This window comes from Bufo gargarizans, chromosome 4 (assembly GCF_014858855.1).
Source record: "Bufo gargarizans isolate SCDJY-AF-19 chromosome 4, ASM1485885v1, whole genome shotgun sequence".
Lineage (NCBI taxonomy): Eukaryota > Metazoa > Chordata > Amphibia > Anura > Bufonidae > Bufo > Bufo gargarizans.
In genome coordinates, this window is record NC_058083.1 from 265,823,792 (window position 1) to 265,839,006 (window position 15,215).

The window sequence follows — 15,215 nt, forward strand, 5'->3', positions numbered from 1 at the left end:
ACGCAGGATGGTCTCAAATCGTGTCCTGGACATAGCAGCAGAGAACATGGGCATGTGATGAATGGGGTTCGTGGACCAATATGACCGCAATTCATGCTTTTTTGTTAGACCCATGTTGAGGAGGAGGCCCAGAAAAGTTTTAATTTCGGAAACTTGGACTGGTTTCCACCGGAAAGGCTGGGCATAATAGCTTCCCGGGTTAGCGGTTATAAATTGTGTGGCATACCTGTTTGTTTCGGCCACAACTAAGTCTAAGAGCTCCGCAGTCAAGAACAGCTCAAAAAATCCCAGGGCCGAACCGATCTGAGCTGTCTCAACCCGAACTCCAGACTGGGCAGTGAAAGGGAAAACTACAGGTACGGCTGAAGTTGGGGACTGCCAATCAGGGTTTGCCAGCACCTCTGGGATTCTAGGGGCTCTACGGGCACGTCTTTGCGGTGGCTGCGACGGGGTCACTACTGCACGTGCCACCGTACCAGCTTCAACTGCCCTTCTGGTGCTCGCTACTTCACCAGGTTGTACGGCAGTGCTGGTACTAGGTCCAGGAAGGGCTGGGCTGCTGGTGTATGCCTCACCACGTAATCCGACAGCACCAGCCCCACTCTGCTGCTCTTGAAGCGGATCCTGCGCAACCTGCGGTCTAGCGACACGGGGCCAGGTACGCCTGGTGCTATCAGGGACCTCAGCCTCCTCGTCTGAACTTTGGGTCAGAGAGCCACTGCTTTCTACAGGTTCGTATTCTGACCCGCTGGATTCATCAGATGAGGGTTCCCACTCCTCATCCGACTGGGTCAGAAGCCTGTAGGCCTCTTCAGAAGAATACCCCCTGTTTGACATGTGGGCAACTAAATTTAGGGGTATTCCCTGAGACTACCCAAGAAAAAAAAGCAAGCCTGTCTTACAAAGGGGAGGCTAGCGAAATACCGGAGGCCGCTGCGGTTGATAAAAAATATCAAAACTGATTTTTTTATCGCCGCAGTGCGTGTAAAGTGAATGTGCAGCGATCCAAAAAAAAAATTTTTTTGTCACTGCGGTGGGGCGGGCGTGGGCGAACGCACGTGTGGGCAACCGATCAGGCCTGATCGGGCAAACACTGCGTTTTGGGTGGAGGGAGAACTAAAGTGACACTAATACAATTATAGATCTGACCGTGATCAGTTTTGATCACTTCCAGATACTATAAAAGCACAAATGCTGATTAGCGATACGCTAATCAGCAAATAACGGACTGCGGTGCGGTGGGCTGGGCGCTAACTGATCCCTAAACTACCTAACCAAGGGGCCTAAATTAGACCTAAAACCTAACGGTCAATACCAGTGAAGAAAAAAAGTGACAGTTTGCACTGATCACTTTTTTCCTTTCACTAGTGATTGACAGGGGCGATCAAAGGGGTGATCAAAGGGTTAATTGGGGTTCAGGGGGGTGATCTGGACCTATGTGTAGTGTTGGTGGGTACTCACTGTGTAGCTTGCTCCTCTGCTGGATCCAACCGACGAAAAGAACCAGCAGAGGAGCAGGCAGCCATATAACAGATCATATTTACAAATATGATCTGTTATCTGGCGCTCTGATTGGATTTTTTAAAAATCATCAGCTTGCCAGCCACGATCATTGGCTGGCAAGCTGATGACGATTTACTCCCTGACGAAATGCCGGCCCGAACTGCGCATGCGCGGGCCGGCATAGCGCGTCATCTCGCGTCTTGCGAGATGACGCGTATATGCGTGACTCTGCGCAGTGATGCCGCCTCCGGACCGCACATCTGCGTTAGGCGGTCCGGCGGCTGTTAAAGGGGTTCTCTGGGCTTTCTCGAAAATTCTACTGAGTGCTGACCTGTGGAGAAAAGATAGTCTGCTCAGTACTTACCCATCCGTTACACTGCTGATGCCACTCTCTCTGCTGCGCACATATGACCACCGAGATCGGATCGGTTTAGCTCAGGCCCCGACCGGATGTGTTTATAAGTCTTCCTATTAGCTACATATACAGGAACACCTCTGGTCAGCACATGAGCGGAAGAGCCCGCATCTGGTCTGAGGGCAGCAGAGATGGCGGTGAGGTGGAGGAATAAGTACTGAGCAGACTATCTTCCCTCCATAGGTCAGCAAATAGCAAGATTTTTGCTAAAGACTGAAGAACTCCTGTAAAACAGACAAAAAGATATGTGGCAGATTTATGAAACCACAGTACACCAATCACAGTACAGCTTTCATTTCTTATAGTGCTCTTATAAGATGAAAGCTCTGCCGTGATTGGTTGCTATGGGCAACAGGTTTGATGATCAAGACAGGTGGAGTTCCAGAAGAAGATGTAATCACAACCAGTCTAAGGAGAGAATGGGTTAGAAGGAGTAGAAGTCACTTTGACTTCCTGATACTTGAGAATTGTCTTGAGCTATAATATATGCCTGATGACGTTTTTGTGCTGCTGGGAGCAAAGGGGCCAAGGGGGGAACAAGGGACACTAGAAGGGACACTAGACATCAAATTAAAGTGACTCCTGGATGTTATTTATTATACTCTAGATCTTGTTCAACTGAGTCACTATAAATGTAATTGTTATTTGGTAGCATGTTATGCATACAGGCCGATCATGGTGATGTTTGCCCAAGGCATTGCTGCATGGCTCTTGCAGAAGCCATCACTGGACAACAGGAACACTTTTCCCTAGTGGGGAGGAGCTGAACTGTACTGAAGGAAATGTCCAGAAGATCAGATCATTTTCCAATAGTTTCACTATGTTTTGAAAGATTATGGTGAGTAAAGAGGCAAAAAGTGGATATCTTATCCCCTAGGATAAATGATCAGTGGTCCACACTGATTACTAGAATTGGGACCAGTTTGAATGCAGGACGTGCATGCATGCTGCCACTCTACTCAACTGTATTGTAGTACAAATGCTCTGCTAGCCCTCAGCCTCATAGATTTACATGGAGGAACATTGGTCCCATTCTTGAGATCAGCAGGTTGGACCCTTCCGATCAAACACATCCATTTTCCTGTGGATAGGGGATAAGTTGTTGGACAACCCCTTTACCTGAAGATACAGGTGTCCTGTTCCTGGATTTGATATCATGCGTTCATTACTTAGCACTGATTTGTGTGAATGCTTCATTGAATATATGTATATGAGGTATTGGATTGTCCTTGTAATCCATGGCATCCATTCAACATATATTAGATATTCTTTGTTCAGGTAATATTCTCCATTGCACATTTCTTTTGTGTCCATCTTGTCAATACTATTACTGAAATCAATGAAGAGGACCATTCTACTCGGTTAAGCAGAGCAATCATTCTACCATACTAGCCTTGCCTTTTGTTACAAGAGATTATTCTGTATATTTTGACTCCTTTTTTCTTCTCTTGCCGGCTATTGATTCTTAGGAGGTAATGTGTGGGTAATTCATACCATTCATAAAATAAAGTATTCTCATTCCAATGTGCTCTTTTTCAGACATTTCTCCAATTCTGGATGTAAGAGCCTTAAAACCTGGCCCACTGCCACACCTTACTGGAAATGAGAAAGGAAAAACTAAGTTCCTTCCAGAGAAAAATAAGTAAAAAAGTTTTCGTTTTTTATACATGCAACTTTATATCTTTCAAAGTTGAATCCTCTCTTCTTTGCTTCAGATTTCATCTACACTCATATTAAATATACAGTTGCAAAAAAAAGTATGTGAACCCTTTGGAATGATATGGATTTCTGCACAAATTGGTCATAAAATGTGATCTGATCTTCATCTAAGTCACAACAATAGACAATCACAGTCTGCTTAAACTAATAACACACAAAGAATTAAATGTTACAATGTTTTTATTGAACACACCATGTAAACGTTCACAGTGCAGGTGAACCCTTGGATTTAATAACTGGTTGAACCTCCTTTGGCAGCAATAACTTCAACCAAACGTTTCCTGTAGTTGCAGATCAGACGTGCACAACGGTCAGGAGTAATTCTTGACCATTTCTCTTTACAGAACTGTTTCAGTTCAGCAATATTCTTGGGATGTCTGGTATGAATTGCTTTCTTGAGGTCATGCCACATCATCTCAATCGGGTTGAGGTCAGGACTCTGACTGGGCCACTCCAGAAGGCGTATTTTCTTCTGTTTAAGCCATTATATTCTTGATTTACTTCGATGCTTTGGGTCAATGTCCTGTTGCAACACCCATCTTCTGTTAAGCTTCAGCTGGTGGACAGATGGCCTTAAGGTTCCCTGCAAAATGTCTTGATAAACTTGGGAATTAATTTTTCCTTCAAACAACTCAACCTTTGGTTTCCTCTGTCCACAGAATATTTAGCTAGTACTGCTGTGGAACATCCAGGTGCTTTTGTGCAAACTGTAAATGTGCAGCAATGTTTTTTTCTGGACAGCAGTGGCTTCCTCTGTGGTATCCTCCCATGAAATCCATTCTTGTTTAGTGTTTTACGTATCGTAGATTCGCTAACAGGGATGTTAGCATATGCCAGAGACTTTTGTAAGTCTTTAGCTGACACTCTAGGATTCTTCTTCACCTCATTGAGCAGTCTGCGCTGTGCTCTTGGAGTCATCTTTACAGGACAGCCACTCCTAGGGAGAGTAGCAGCAGTGCTGAACTTTCTCCATTTATAGACAATTTGTCTTACCATGGACTGATGAACAGCAAGGCTTTTGGAGATACTTTTATAACCCTTTCCAGCCTTATGCAAGTCAACAATTCTTAATCGTAGGTCTTCTGAGAGCTCTTTTGTGCGAGGCATCATTCACATGAGGCAATGCTTCTTGTGAAAAGCAAACCCAGAACTGGTGTGTGTTTTTTATAGGGCAGGGCAGCTGTAACCAACACCTCCAATCTCATTGATTAGACTCCAGTTGGCTGACACCTCACTCCAATTAGGTCTTGGAGATGTCATTAGTCTAGGGGTTCACATACTTTTTCCACCTGCACAGTGAATGTTTACATGGTGTGTTCAATAAAAACATGGTAACATTTAATTATTTGTGTGTTATTAGTTTAAGCAAACTGTGATTGTCTATTGTTGTGATTTAGATGAAGATCAGATCACATTTTATGACCAATTTGTGCAGAAATCCCTATAATTCTAAAGGGTTCACATACTTTTTCTTGCAACTGTACACATTTAGTTACACATAGTTATTTTGCTATGAAAAAAACATATACAGGGGCCCAGATTGACTGCACCTAAAATTTGTCTAAAAAGTTGTGCAAATTAGTGCAATTTTGGTGTCATTTAGTACAACTATGGTTTGTAAAAAAAAAATTCCAACTTGATTAGTGGAAAGGGGCATGGCCTAAGATGTACCATTTTGCACCAAAATTACACCACAATTCTGGTGTAAAATTCTGTCTCAAAGGCAACCAGTAGCTGGTAAAGAGTTAGCTTAAAGAGAAGAAGTTTGGAACAACCAGGACTCTTCCTAGAGCTGGCTGTCCCACCAACTAGGTGACTGCTGTTCACATAGAGCAGTACTGCGTAGTGGCTCTCACTTTGTTGTTCTGCCTGTGGGTTGGTGGGACCCATAGCCAAGGGTGCTTAGTCTGGCAGCAGGTTTGATGTAGGGCTGCTGAATCATGGTCGCTGTGTTGCCTGCTACTATTGTCACCATGTGGTGCTGTGCAGATTAGAGTTGGTACCCACTCGAAAGAGGCAATCTTGACGCGGTAAGTGGGCTTATGCTTTTTGATTAAAATGTATACAAATGCCTTGTGGATTGTGGTGTTCTATGCAATTAATTATGCTAAGAAGCAATGTGAATTGTGTGAGCCGAAGGTTTACCTCCCAACAAGACAATGATCTAAAGCACACGCTAAGACAACACCAGTCGCTTAGAGACAACTCTGTCAATATCTTTGAATGAACCCAATCAAACATCTCTGGTGAGACCTGAAAATGGCTGTCCACCGACGGTCCCCACCGAACCTGACAGATCTTGAGAGGATCTGCAGAAAAGCATGGTCGAAAATCTCCAAATCCAGGTGTGCAAACCTTGTAGCATCATACCCAAGAAGACTGGAGACTGTAATAACTGCCAAAGGAGCTTCAACTAAGTAATTAGTAAAGGGTGTGAATACTTATGCCAATGCAAGATTTCAGTGTTTTCTTTTCAATAAATTAGCAACTTTATATCTTTCAAAAATTTCTAACATTCTGTTTTCACCTTCACTTTCTCATTATGGGGTGTTGAGTACAGAATGATGGGGGAACATTTATTTATTTATTTATTTATTTAGCACAAGGCTGCAACATAAAATGTGAAAAAGTGAATTGGTCTAAAGACTTTCCAAATGCACAGTAAGAAACTTTGTAATATATGTTATCACAGAGAAATGCAGCTTTCTTCACTTATCAATTTCTTTTCGAGCCCCTCCAAACTGTCAGCTGACTGCTCATGCCCCTTCCCTACTCCATAGACTTCTATGGGCAGCATGTAATCTCATAATTTAGCTTGCTGAATCTGGGAATGTGGAGGGGAACTTGAGAGTAGAGAAAAATCCCAGATAAGATACATTACAAAGTCACTTATATTCACCTGTACTACTGATTTATGCAGTTTTTTTTTATAGTTTAGGGACTGTTTAATGAGGTATTCTTATAAGAAAAACAATTGTCTACCCTGTTTGAAAGTGAGCTTGTATACATAATCACTTACATATGGATATATTGATCATTTTTCAGCATCCGTTTCTTTTGGCAGTTAGTCATGTGACCTTCAGTGGGATGGGCTTTATACCGCAGTGTCTGCTATGGGGGCAGCAAGTCACCTTTATTGATTCCTATGAGACTGCCATCAAGGCTTTCATAGGAATGAATAGAGAAACTGACTAATAAAGGCTGAAAATACAAAGTTTGTTAAATAAATGATTATATATTACAATTAGTGTTTTTTAAGTATCAAATAAAAGCATAGTTAAATGTACAATAAAATACATTAATTTGGCATTAGTGAAAAAAAGAGTTAAATTACTGTATTTGTTATTTGGATTTACCGGGTGGTCATAGATAGGTATATAGTGGATACAGTCGCCCCTTCTCATACCTCAACTGCCCCTTTCCATCCCATCCCAACCTTTTCCCTCAATTCTTTGATTTCTTAGTAATATGTATTTTTTTTAAAATATATCATCATTTTTAAAAGAAGAAAAAAAAAGATAATGTCAAGCCTGGACAAGATTACTGTATAATGTATCAAACCATCAAAACACGAGTTGTCACATCAGAAATTAAAAAGCTTTTAAATCACAGACAGAATGCAAATCAGAACGTTTCATTATCAATTGTGTCATAAAAGAGTTAGCCATTAACTATAAAAAGGAAACATACCCAACAATTACATTTGGTCACTCTTTAAAACGTCACATAATGTATGACCCTGATTATGTACAGGAAAGTACAGGAAATGTACTGAAACTATGACATTTATAGTGAAACAGAACAACAGTTTGGGTTAGTAGTAGAGAGGGCCACAGTTCAGAGAATACGTTAAATAGCCTCCGTCTGCAGAGTCAACCCTATTAAACCAGGCATAATGCCTACTAGGGCTGATTTTGCTTAGTAAAACGATACCTCAATTATAAATTTATGTATGTAAATTAGATGTTTGGAGTATAGAGGGGTCAGCCCAAGCCCCTTGCAGCACATGAGCTCCTCTGCTCTGCACTTATTGCCAGCCACTCCCCCCCCCCCCCTTGATTGACAAGCATCTCACCTGGTTCTGTAATTCTGTTGGAGCCAGTGAGGAGGAGGAGAGTGGGAGTGGCCCTAATGTAGTGTAGTTGTGTCACGTTGTCCTACCTCAGACCGTCGCTCCCTGGGGTTCATTGCAGTGAAAGTTGTAGCACTAAAGAATGAGGCCAGAATTGAAAGTAATAAAATCTTTTTACTAAGTGCAACATAGAACAGCAGCTGCAGGCTTTAGTGCAATTCTGTTATGGCACCAGCAAGGATATTGAAGTAGGTTGGTTGGTGGTGATTCAGCACTTGATGTTACTTGGTGATACTGGCCTAGTGGTAGTTTGGTGATTAGGGTGTCTTTAGCCCATTTTTCCTGACTTCGCAGCAGTTTCTGTAGAGGCAATGTAGTAGCTACACAGGAACCTCTCTCTTGGCAGGAAACAGGGGGGGGGGGGGGCGGTACGCCCCAGGTGCCGTCTCTGACAGGGGTGCCAGCAGAAGCAATACAGATGGAAGCGCTCATTGCTGAAGCGCTGACACCCGTGACCCAGTCCCACATACTGTTGTGGGGCAGGGAGCGGAGCGCATAGTTCCCTGCCCCGCGCCGATCACCTATGCGGTAGTGAAATCCCTGCGCAGGCGCGCGTGATTAAGTCATTGCGCGCGCCTGTGTCGGGACTCAGCAGCACAGTGTCGGGACTCTGCAACAAGTATTTAGCTTTAGGGTTTCCTTGGGGGCCAACTTTTATTTTATATTATGATGTGGCAACTTTGGGGGACATGAGGGGGCCGGGGTGGACAGAGGACGTGTGGGGGCAAACTTTTATTTTATTTTATAATGTGGCAACTTTGGGGGACATGAGGGGGGTGCACACAGGAGGACGTGGGGGGAATATGGTGGGATACTGTGTGGCACAGTGGGGGACAGTACTGTGTGGGGGGCAGAGTGGGGGACATTACTGTGTGGGGGATTCTACTGTATGAGGGCAGTGTGGGGGACACTACTGTGTGGGGGCAGGGTGGGGAAAATTACTGTGTGGGGGACACTACTGTGTGGGGGGCAATGTGGGGGACACTACTGTGTGGGGGGCAACGTGGGGGAAATTACTGTGTGGGGGACACTACTGTGTGGGGGGCAGCTTGGGGGACACTACTGTGTGGGGGCAGCGTGGGGGACACTACTGTGTGGGGGGCAGTGTGGGGGAAATTACTGTGTGGGGGACACTACTATATGGGGGCAGTGTGGGGGACACTACTGTGTGGGGGGACTATTGTGTTGGGGCAGTGTGGGGGAAATTACTGTGTGGGGGCAGCCTGGAGGACACTACTGTGTGGGGGGCAGCATGGGGGACACTACTGTGTGGGGGATACTACTGTATGGGGGCAGTATGGGGGAATTACTGTGTAGGGGCAGCGTGGGGGACACTACTGTGTGGGGGGCAGCATGTGGGACACTACTGTGTGGGGGGCAGTGTGGAGGACACTACTGTGTGGGGGACTACTGTGTGGGGGCCAGTGTGGGGGAAATTACTGTGTGGGGGACACTACTGTATGGGGGTAGTGTGGGAGACACTACTGTGTGGGGGGCAGCACGGGGGCCTTTCTATTGGAGAGGCACTGTAGAGGCCAGTCTATTATTTCTGGGGACACTATAGAGGGATTATTACCTGGAACACAATATAGGGTGTTATTATTATTACTGGGGGCACTCTAGGGGACATTATAGCTGCTGTAGACACTATGGGAACATTTGGGGTCATTTATCAAATTGGTGTAAAGTAGAACTGGCTTAGTTGCCCATAGCAGCCAATCAGATTCCACCTTTCATTTTTGACAGCTTTTTTGGAAATCCAGTTCTACTTTACACCAGTTTGATAAAGGACTCCAATTATGTCTATTAGGGTCACTATTTTTTCAGCAGTATAGTACCTGGGACATTGGGGAGCACAACGGGCACAGGTATTGGGGGTGGCAGCAGGATGACACTGTGGGGACACCCAGGATGAGGAGGTTGATGGAAAAATTGAGAAATCTAACAAGTCTGTGTTACAAACTCTGTAGAGACGAGATGCGGCTGAAAGAATTTCTCATGGCGGTCTAACAGGGGAGAAGAGGAAAGAAAAGGTCTACATGACAGGAGATGTCCGTCCCTGGATGTAAGAGGTATGTGGTCAATTATTGGGGGGGGGGGGAGTGCCAGAGAAATGACCCGCCCCGAGTGCCAAACACCCTGGGCACGTCACTGCTTTGTAAGACGCACCTGATTATAAGACGAAGTTTTTAGAGGAGGTAATTCAGAAAATAAAATATTTTTATCAGACCTCAGATCAGACCCCCAATTTTCATCAGACCCCCAAATTATGCAGTATATGGCTTTTAGCATTGTCTTGCTGACATATGCAAGGCCTTCCCTGAAAGAGACATTGTCTGGATGGGAGCATATGTTGTTCTAAAACCTCTATATACTGTTTGGTATTGATAGTGCCTTTCTGATGTGTATGCTCTCCCATATGATAGGCACTAATGCAACCCTATACCATCAGAGATAAGATGGATGGTCCTTCTCCTATTGAGTCAGCCGAACACCGAATATATGTGGTTTCCAAAAAGAACGTCAAATTTTAATTAATCTGACCACAGAACAGTTTTCTATTTTGCCTCAGTCCATTTTAAATGAGCTTTGGCCCAGAGGAGACAATAGCATTTCTGAATTGTGTTACCATATGGCTTCTTTTTGCATGATACAGCTTTAACTTGCATTTAGGGATTGCACGGTTAAATCTGTTCACAGGCAGCAATTTCTGGAGGTGTCCCTGAGCCCAGGCAGTGATTTCTAGTACAGAATCAGGCCTCTTTCAATGCAGTGCCACATGAGGGCCTATAGATCACAAGCATCCACTGTTGACCTCTGCCCATACTTGCTTCTGAGAGACACTTCCCCTCTAATATTCTCTTTTTAAACCCAGTCTTATTGCAAATTTCTCCTCCAGCTGTGTTTTTTTTATTAGTACTACTTACTTTTCTAGCCTTTTGTTGACCCTGTTTTTTGCGATATGTTAAATGACTTAATTTTTTTCATGAAATGGTAAAATTTCTCACTTTCAACATCTGATATGTGTTCTATGTTCTATTCCGAACAAAATATGGGTCTATGAGATCTGCAAATGACTACACTCTGTTTTTATTTAGATTTATTTACATTTTACACAGCGCCCCAACTTTTTTGGAACTGGGGTTGTATTTTTTATTTATAGGAGTGGTTGAGGAAGGTCATTAATTTTAATACCAAAACGTCACACAGTGTTTCGATATCATTAGGTATGAATAAATTATCACTAGAGATGAGCGTTTCAAATCCCACAAAGTCAAATTTGATTCGAATTTCAAGATAAATTCGATTCGCCTCGAAGCAGAATTTCTTTGTGCTTTGTGTCAGCGAATTAATTTAACCTAAAATAGTGTAAAAAAAAAAAATATATATAACTTACCTCCTCCATTTGCTCGCGATGGGCCGCCAGCCTCCATCTTGATTGAAGATCTTGGCTGATATCCCGTGCGTGGTGACGTCACCACACCGGTCGTCGTGATGATGTAATCTCGCGCCGCGCGAGATTTCACTCCAGATCTTCAAGCAAAATGGCGGCGGCCGGCCCGTCGTGAGCAAATGGAGGCGGTAAGTTTGATTTATTTTATTTTTATTGTTAATTTTACACTGTTTTTACACTCAGATGCCGAGATCATGTATTAACGCTGCATCTGAGGGGTACAATGACAGGGAAGGCCTATCGCAGCTCCCTATCATTGCACCCACTACTTCCAAAAAAATGCGCTTCGTCATGAAGTGACTTTTTTTGTAAAATTCTGCGAATGAGCTGAATCAAACTTTTCTATTATTCGCTCATCTCTAATTATCACATTGAATTTATTTGCAGTGCAGAGGTCCCTCTACATACTGTATGTGCTATGGTTTGAAACACTACTCTTGTACCTTACAGCACTGAGAGCGGTGGATTTACCTTACACTAAACTTTGTTAGGATGGTGCCCAGTTATCTGTGGCAATTCTGCAATCTTGCACTGCTTACATTGGGAAATTTGCCTTTTTACAAATCTGTCCGTGTATAGCCATGTTATTCTGAAAGCTTTCTTAAAGTGTAACTTGTCGTTTTTTTTAATTAATGTGTAGGGGCATTGATTTTGTGTTTTTACAATACAGTTTATTTGTGAATTTTGTAAACTTTTATTAAAAAACCTTTAAAGTGTTCCCTTAGCAACTCTGTAACTGAACATTGGTAAGGAGAATTCGTCTTCTGCCTCTACTGTATGCTGAATACTGATACACCAATAAGCTTTTCAGCCTGCCTCTTCTCTCTCCCTACATTTGTGGTATACACAACTATCTTTTTACTGCAGAGGCTCTCTATTTGCTGAAAGACCTACTCCCCTGTACCACCTAAACTTACTAGCTTCCAGGACATGCTGGAAAGGTAGATAAGAGTAGAGCTGTTAGCAAGTAGACCGAGGGGCACTTGTAGAAGCATTTGTTTGCAGTAAAAATACAGACATATACCAAAGATGTAAGGAAGCAACAGTCAGGGAGAGAAGAGACAGGCTAAGAAGACTTCCTCTTGCATGTTACTAGTTTCTGAATTCAGTGTATAGTACACAGATTCTTTATCACCTTGATAAAGCTCAAAAGTTTTACAAATAGACAATTTACAGTTTTTGTTAAATAAAAATATGGAATATTCAGTAATAAAGAATATTACAAAAAAACGCTTAGAATCACTGCTCCAACACATTTATATATAGAGCAAAATTAAATATCAGTTATGCTGTATGCAAAAACTAAATACAAATTAAGTCAGTTCATCCTGTCAAATGCTGAAAATACAAAATCAAACATAATGAAACAGAACTTAAATATATTAGATAATGCTTTATTCACTGTATAAATGAATATGCGGCACTTAGCAAATATATTTTGCTAAAACATCATTTGCACCCATCTACCATGACAAGGTGACCTCTTATAGATAGAACCCTACTCTATAATGATTCCTCTGTGCCAACAGGCCTCACATGAATTCAGGCAAAGCAGGCTCTAGCCACTGTTGGAAAGATGAGTTTGTTGGGAATGCAAGACCAAAATGATGGCAGGCACACCTCCAAATGCATACTGCAAAATGCTTTAAGAGGGTTTACCAATCTAAACATTTGTGGCATATCGCTATGATAGGCCCCAAATGTCAGATAGGTACAAGTCCCACTACTGGGACCCACTCCTATCTTAAGAACAGGGCCACTGAAGTGAAAAAGAGCACAGCCCACATGCAAGGCGTACTCTCCATTCACTACTGTGAGACTTTTGAAAGTAGCCTAGTGAGCACGTTTGGATATTTTCTGAGGTCCCCTAGCAGTGAATTGATATTAAGCCACACAAATGGAGTCACAGCTCCATTCTGCACTATGGGACTGCCAGCATTCGCCTATATTCGTAACTCTCATAGTGGTTAGTTGACAGTGACTATATATGAGCAGCTGTCATCTCTTTACTTCAGAGGCCCAATACTCAAAATAGGAGCAAGTCCAAGAGGTGGGCCCTGCACCTATATGATATTTGTGGCATATCCTAGCAATATGCCACAAATGTTTAGATGGAAATACTCCTTTAAGCATTTCTTTTACTTGCACAGTGCAGCATATCAAACATAACTGAGAAAATGTTTACAATACATGTCAATACAATGTTATTGAGTTTTTTTCTATGCACACAAATATTTTAGCTATTTATCTTTCCAAAATCTGGTTATCAAAGGTAAATTGAATGTTACCTTTTTAATAGATGTAATTTCACTACTGGAACATGAGTGTCAGTATTATTATTGTTGCCATAGACACACTATCTTGCAATGACATGAAAAGTCTCACTGACACATTGATAATGCCAGTGCATGCATATGTATGACACACGTAGATAGTTCTATGTACACACCTGCAAAGTAACACTCAGATGGCTCCCAGTATTACCCAGCAGCAAAGACTGTTAAATGATTTTTGGGGTATTAATATTGCTTTTGTCTTTTACTACTTTACTACTGCAAAATACATATGTGCATTTTGCATCAGTTTGAAATTGATCTCTTAGTGTAGTATTACACTGCCTGAAGTTTGGGCTGGACAATAAACGATATATGTGATTATCGTCACCTGTTTGCCTTTATTACAGTGGAAATGCAAGGTATATGGATGAGGAATTATTGCTGCTGCAGGTGTTTCTCCCCATTCAGATAAATCTAAATTTTGTGTGATATTAAAGGAGTTCTTAAATTTAAATACATTTTTCAAATATTAGGGAATTCTGAATCAATAGATGTCCCTTGTTCCTGACCACTCTCTATTAGGTAGGGCGTAGAGCACATCTCGCACTTTGGTAGACTCCAAAGTCTGCACAGTACTGTACATAGGCAACTCAATAGGCAATATGTAATACTTAATTTCCAGGAACTGAAGAGGAACTAAATACTTTCAGCCAAGTTCCCCCACAGACGACCGGTGATAGCCTTAATATCAAAGCATTCTGAAATCAGCTTTTCACCACTTTGCATGTATTTTCCATATCTTGGGAGCCACTATTCAGAATGTTTTTCACTCACTGTCAAACAAAAAGTAATGCAAGAAATTTCAGATTGCTGCAAAACTCTGCATACAGTTATGTCTCAAGCAGTTATATAAATGATTACAAGTGTGGTCTGATTAGACACTGGGCCTTGCCATTCTTGGTAACAGTCTTGACTGCCAGCAGAGAGGATTGTTTGATCTGCCAACAAGCATGAGCACTTCCCACACTTTTGTTGTCCAGCATCCAGACACAGGTGGCACCTTCTTTACACACCCCTATCTCTGCCCGCACCATATCAGGAACTTAGCAGAAGGAAATTTGGTGTCACAGAACCCATTATGTGTCCTCCCATTAACAGTTAGGCACCTGGACTGCTATGGACTGGAACCGTATAGTCTATACGATGGATCCAGGTTCTGTTTGTGTCTCACAATGGTTTATTAGATCACAAAGAGGCAATTTTTTTAATACTAAGCCAATCCCACCCAGCCCGCTTAGGGTTATGTGTGAATATCTTAAAATGTAACTTTTATTAATATCCTTACGTATATATTTTTTATGCCTGTTTGGGTGTAGAAATTGTTGCAAGCCATTTTTTGCAACTATTTAGGAGCGGCAAGTGCATGACGGGGCCAAGACTCCGAATCCAAAAACAGGTGTAAAAGAGAAGTAAAAACTACTCCAGTCAGAGGTCCGAGTAAGTTTTTACCCCAGGTTGCCTAGGCTAATCTTCCTGCAGTGCAGAGGAGGAAAAAAGATCAGCACAACATTACCCCCAATATGTACTAATACACCTTATAAAATGTATCATTGGTACCCAGTGGTACCAATACACCTTGTGATAAATGAAAGAACCAACTGGTCCTACTGCATCCAGGGTTTTGCAGCCATGTCAGTAACAGCAGTTTGTTTTAGT